We start from the raw sequence: 6884 nt of genomic DNA on the forward strand, positions 1-6884 counted from the left end.
ATGGAAAACATAGATGCTTCCAGACATTTTTTTCCTTGTCTAGTTTATTTTCGACACATAGATTCTAGTGAATCATTTCCCTCTCAGATGGCCAGATTCTCCTCTCAGATTCACAGTCCACGCTTCAAACTATGGAAACTAAATAGGGGAACTGGTTAATTCAAAATAGTTATTCACCAGAGATCGAAGTCATTTGGTGATCTTATGTGTTTGACCAATTTCAAATTTTAGTCTTAGTACCTGAGCAATTTCTCATGGCTTAATTGGACTTCCTGTCTCTGAATGATTTCACTAAAATTATTAAAATGCTTAGAAGATATAAAGGTGATCAGTCAATGAAGAGTATTTATTGAGTGCTTACTACGTACAGAGCATTGTACTAAGAGCTTGGGTGAGTATAATACAACAGAATTAGCAGACACATTCCCTGCCCATAACGAGCTTACAAATCCTCAGGACAAAATGGCATCCACTGAAGTGTTACATGAGAAAATGGGAGCAAGTTGTGGAATCACTAGCAAGGATGTATAACCTATTGTTACAAACAGCTGCTCTACTAGAGAACTAGAAGTTCACCAGTCTATGTCATCAATCTACTTCCACATACAAGTAGGGATCTAGAGCCGACCCAGTGAGTCTAACATATTTTTTATGGTATTTATTAAGCACTTACTATGTGCCAAGCACTGTCCTAAGCACTTGGGTAGATACAAGATAAGCAGGTTGGACACAGTCCCTGTCCCACATGGGGTTCACAGTCTGAGTACATACTTATTCTACTTATTTTATTTTGTTAATATGTTTTGTTTTGTTCTCTGTCTCCCCCTTCTAGACTGTGAGCCCACTGTTGGGTAGGGACTGTCTCTAAATGTTGCCAACCTGTACTTCCCAAGCGCTTAGTACAGTGCTCTGCACACAGTAAGCGCTTAATAAATACAATTGAATGAATGAATGAATGGGTATGGACTGTCTCTATGTGTTGCCAATTTGTACTTCCCAAGCGCTTAGTACAGTGCTCTGCACATAGTAAGTGCTCAATAAATACGATTGATGATGATGAATGAATGAGCAGAAGGGAGTAGGATTTGAACCCCATTTTACAGATGAGGAAACTGAGGCACAGGGAGGTGAAGTGACTTGCCCAGTGTCACATAGCAGACAAGTGGAAGAGCCAGGATTAGAACTCAGGTCCTTCTGATTTTCATGACCATGCTCTATTTCTCATAGTTCCATCAGCAGTATTCCCTCTTAGGTCTGGACCATAATAGTAATAATGATAATAATAATAATTCTGGTGTTTGTTAAGTGCTTACTATGTTCCAAGCACTATACTCAGAGCTGGGTGGATTCAAGAAAATTAGGTTGGACACAGTCTCTGTCTCACGTGGGGCTCGCAGTCTTAATCCCCATTTTATAGATGAGGTGACTGAGGCCCAAGAAATTAAGTGACTTGCTCAAAGTCAGACAGCATACAAGTGGTGGAGCCGGGATTAGGACCTTATGACTCCCAGGCACGTGCTCTATTTACTATCAATGAATTGGGAGGGGTGTGCACAGAATAATTTCACCCACAAAAACCCACTAATGGGGCAGAGTGACTGTAGTGCAGTGCTGCTACTATCCTGTAACGTCAACGACTGGGTTTTCCTGGGTAGCTTCCTAGAAGGAAGCTGAAGTCTTCAGTTCCCACATTAGTCAGACATTTTCAGGATTCTTGTTAAGCCTGTCCACCGCACAAGATGTCTTAGGAGTCAGGTACTCTTTCACCATCTGGATACTTCACTCTCCTCACTGCGATGAAGTCAGGATCAGACTCTAGAGAATCCATAATGGGGTACCAGAAGGAATGTTGGAGTTTTAAATAGGAAGTGTTAGGAATTAATGATCTGTTTCCTAAGATTAGGGCAGGTGGCCAAGAGGTAAACTAAAACTGGGTCCTTCCAAGAATCCTGTTGCCACTATCGGAAACAGAACTCTGGGCTGGATAGGTCATTGTGTCTACCACCTCTGGTGTATTTTACTCTCCCAAGTGCTTAGTACAGTGCTTTGCACACACTATTGAGTGAATTGAATTAATGCTCTATATGCTGTAAATTCTCTCTCAGGGTCGCATCTGTAGAGTTTCCAGTACTCTACCAGTCTCGACTATGGGAGGGAGAGTCAAGCAGAGGCCTACCCATTCCATTCCTAGCTTGGCCACTGGCTAGTAAGTGGAAGGCAATCTGCTACAAGTCAAAACTCACTTGTGCTGGGCAGCAGCGGCATAGGAGAGAGTCGAGGGCGGAGACTCGAGTTGACTGCGCTGAGTGAGGCAATGGTAAACCGCTTCCATATTTTTACCAAGAAAACTCTATGGATGCACTACCATCACAATTACTGATGGAGGTGGTGCATTCCGGGAGAGATGTGTCCATGGCGTCGCAATGGGTCGGAGACGACTCGACGGCATAAGATAAGACACTGTAAGTGCTCAATAAATACCATTGATTGATTGATACAGTAGAGTTAGTAGTAATCTCTTATACTCTCCTAAGCGCCTAGTTAAGGTGCTCTGCACACATAAGTGTTCAATAACTACCAGTGATGGATTGATCGATACATTAGAGTTAGAATCATCTATCATACTCTCCCAAATGTTTAGTACAGTGCTCTGCACACAGTGGGTGCTCAGTGACTACCACTGAGGTATTGATTAGTACAATAGAGTTAGAAAAATGTATTATACTCTCAAGTCCCATCTCAGGATGGCACCTGGAGAGTTTCCAATACTCCACTAGTCTTGGCTATGAGAGGGAGAGTCAAGAAGAGGCCTATCCATTCCATTCCTAGCTCGGGTAGTGGCTAGAGAGTGGAAGGCAATCTGCTACAAGCAAAACTCTCCTGTGCTGGGCAGCGGTGGCGTGGGAGAGAGTCGAGGGCGGAGACTCGAGTTTACTCCACAGAAGAGGACAATGATAAACCACTTCCATATATTGACCAAGAAAAGTCTGTAGATACACTTCCAGAAGGATTGCAGATGGAGGTGGGGCATTCTGGGAGAGATGAGTCCATGGGGTCATGATGGGTCAGAGACAAGACTCTCACAAGTGCTTAGTGCAGTGTTCTGCACACGCTAAACCCTCAAAAAATAGCATAGATGGATTGATTCATACAGTAGAGTTAGAATCATCTATTGTATTCACGCAAGTGCCTATTACAGTGCTCTGCACACAGTAAGAGTTCAGTAAATACCGTAGATTTATTGATTACTGACTGGTCTTTAAATTATGTATGTATTTGTAAATGAATGTACATATCTTTGAATTATATATTATAAATGATGTATTTGTATTAATGTTTGTCTCCCCCTCTAGACTGTAACTCATTATGGGCAGGGAACGTGTCCAGTAATTCTGTGTACTCTCCCAAACACCTAGTACAGTGCTCTGCTGACAGTAAGTGCTAAAAAACCCTGATTAATTGATTACAGATTGGTCTATGCAGATATGGCAGTGTGGATGTCCTCATATTTTAATTACAGCTGTAATCTAAGGCCCTTTGACTAATGGCTTTAAATAAATAAGTCCAAGAGGACTTGAGCTCAGCTTGAGCTCAGGGAATCGATAGCTGCCTATACTTGGCTACTGTGGGTGAAGACCAATGACCACACTTAGTCTTCACAATCTCCACTGCCCCCCTATAACATTGATGACAATAATGACATTTGTTAAGTGTTTAATAATAAGAATAATAGTAATAATGATGGCATTTATTAAGCACTTACTATATACAAAGCACTGTTCTAAGTGCTGGAGAGGTTACAAGGTGATCAGGTTGTCCCATGGGGGGCTCACAGTCTTAATCCCTATTTTACAGATGAGGTAACTGAGGCACAGTGAAGTTAAGTGACTTGCCCAAAGTCACACAGCTGACAATTGTCGGAGCCGGGATTTGAACCCCTGACCTCTGACTCCAAAGCCCGGGCTCTTTCCACTGAGACACGCTGCTTCCCTTATGCTTTGCTCTATGCCAAGCATCATAAGCTCATTGTGGGCAGGGAATTTATCTCTTTATTATCATATTATACTCTCCCAAGCCCTTAGTATGGTACTCTGGATACAGTAAGCACAGCATGACTTAGTGGAAAGAACCCGAGCTTGGGAGTCAGAGGTCAGGGGTTCTAATCCCGACTCTGCCACTTAGCTGTGTGCTTTGGGCACATCACTTAATAATAATAATAATAATGATAATAATGATGATGGCATTTATTAAGTGCTTACTATGTGCAAAGCACTGTTCTAAGTGCTGGGGAGGTTACAAGATGATCAGGTTGTCCCACTTGGGGCTCACAGTCTTAATCCCAATTTTCCAGATGAGGTAACTGAGGCACAGAGAAGTTAAGTGACTTGCCCAAGTCACACAGCTGACAACTGGCGGAGCTGGAATTTGAACCCATGATCTCTGACTTCAAAGCCCGGGCTCTTTCCACTGAGCTATGCTGCTTCTCTAATAATGATGGTATTTGTTAAGCACTTACTATGTGCAAACCACTGTTCTAAGTGCTGGGGGGATGCCAGGTGATCAGTTTGTCCCACGTGGGGCTCACAGTCTTAATCCCCATTTTACAGATGAGGTAATTGAGGCACAGAGAAGTTAAGTGACTTGCCCAAAGTCACACAGCTGACAAGTGGCGGAGTCAGGATTAGAACCCCTTAACTTCTCTGGGCCTCAGTGACCTCATCTGTAAAATGGGGATCAAGACTGTGAGCCCCAGCTGGGACAACCTGATAACCTTGTATCCATTCCAGTGCTTAGAACAGTGCTTGGTACATAGTAAGCGCTTAACAGATACCATCATCATTCTTATTAGAGGAGCAGCGTGGCTCAGTGGAAAGAGCATGGGCTTGGGAGTCAGAGGTCATGGGTTCTAATCCTGACTTCACCATTTGTCAGCTGTGTGACTTTGGGCAAGTCACCCAACTTCTCTGTGCCTTAGTTACCTCATCTATATCACGGGGATTAAGACTGTGAGCCCCCCGTGAGACAACCTGATCACCTTGTAACCTCCCCAGCACTTAGAACAGTGCTTTGCACAAAGTAAGCGCTTAATAAATGCCTTAAAAAATTAAGTACGATCGAATGAGCGAATGAAAAGCCCTGTACTAAGTGCTGGGGTAGATACTAGCTACTCAGATTGGACAGAATCTCTTTCTCATTGCAGTCTCTGCACCAGTGGAAATGTGACAGGCAGGTAAGCGTGATGCATGTGTCACTGCACGAACCGCCAGATTTTTGGACCTGAGTGGTTTAGAAAGTGGGAGAAGCTGATTCTACAAATCTTTATCACCAGTCAATTCAGCATGGCCCGGTGGAAAAATAATGATAATGATAATAATAATAATAATAATAATAATAGCATTTGTTAAGCGCTTGGGGATACAAGGTGATCAGGTTGTCCTACGTGGGGCTCACAGTCTTAATCCCCATTTTACAGATGAGGTAACTGAGGCTCAGAGAAGTTAAATGACTTGCCCAAGGTCACACAGCAGACGTGGCAGAACTGGGATTTGAACCCATGACCTCTGTCTCCATAGCCCATGCTCTTTCCACTGAGCCACACTGCTTCTTGGCCTGCAGTGGAAGCATCATGGCTTAGAGGCAAGAGCATAGATTTGGGAGTCAGAGGACTTGGTTCTAATCTCGGCTCTACTGGGGGCCCTTGGGCAAGTCACTTCACTTCTCTGTGCCTCCGTTCCCTAATAATAATAGGAATTTTGGTATTTATTATGCATTTACAATGTGCAAAGCACTGTTCTAAGCGCCGGGGAGCTTACAAGGTGATCAGGTGAGCCCAGGCCTGTGAGTCAGAAGGACCTGGTTTCTAACACTGGCTCCTCCGCTTATCTGCTGGGGTACCTTGGGGAAGTCACTTCATTCCTGTGTACCTCTAAAATGAGGTATGAGGCTGTGAGCCCCATTTGGGACAAGGACTGTGTCCAGCCTGGTAAATTTGTACCTTCCCCAGTGCTTAGTACACTGCCTGGCACATAATAAGTGCTTAGCAGCGTGGCTCAGTGGAAAGATCACGGGCTTGGGAGTCAGAGGTCATGAGTTCAAATCCCTGGTCCACCACTTGTTAGCTGTCTGACTTTGGGCAAGTCACTTAACTTCTCTATGCCTCAGTTACCTCATCTGGAAAATGGGGATTAAGACTGTGAGCCTCACGTGGGACAACCTGATCACCTTGTAGCCTCCCCAGCGCTTACAACAGTGCCTGGCACATGGTAAGCACTTATCAAATGCCATTTTTATTATTATTATTAACAAATACTATAAAAAAGACTACAGGATTGGGCATAGGGAGCCCCGGTTCCCTTGCTGTGTGTCATTGGGAAAATCATTTAAGTTCTCTGGACTTTGGTGTTCTCATCCGCAAAATGGGGATAAAATATTCTTTCTCCCTCACCAATAAACTGTGAGCCCATTTTGGGACAGGGGCTGTGTTCAATCTGAGATTCTGCTAGCTAAACCAACACGTAGCACAGTGTTAGGTACGTAGAAAGCCCTTACTGAAGACCATCATTACTATTAAAGGCCTTCCTTTGAAAAGCTGCAGAGTTCAATGGCCAAGGCAGGGAGAAAGCAGGTGATCTCAGTATCGTCCTTTGTAAAATCTTATACTGGACTGTCTAATGGATTTGGATTTAGCCAAACAGCTACATCACACTATACCAACCTCATTTCCACTTGCAAAAGACTTCACAATACGGGTCCTTCAAGATATTATTTGCGGAGGGGCTGAGAGGATTATCGAGTTCAGGTCTAAATTGTATTTCTCCTTAAAAACTAGTACTACCTAGATTGAAGTATATTATGATTCCAAACCTAGAAGTGGTGGTATTTAA

General features: G+C 43.5%; 1 non-coding gene across 1 annotated transcript; it reads left to right on the forward strand.

Annotated features, from left to right (window-relative positions):
• Positions 1-2095: 2095 nt before the first annotated feature.
• Positions 2096-2233, forward strand: LOC119924792. The gene has a single exon (XR_005449486.1). It is a non-coding gene; the product is annotated as a small nucleolar RNA SNORA7 (small nucleolar RNA).
• Positions 2234-6884: the final 4651 nt, after the last annotated feature.

The sequence above is a fragment of the Tachyglossus aculeatus genome, chromosome 2 (assembly GCF_015852505.1).
Source record: "Tachyglossus aculeatus isolate mTacAcu1 chromosome 2, mTacAcu1.pri, whole genome shotgun sequence".
Taxonomy (NCBI): domain Eukaryota; kingdom Metazoa; phylum Chordata; class Mammalia; order Monotremata; family Tachyglossidae; genus Tachyglossus; species Tachyglossus aculeatus.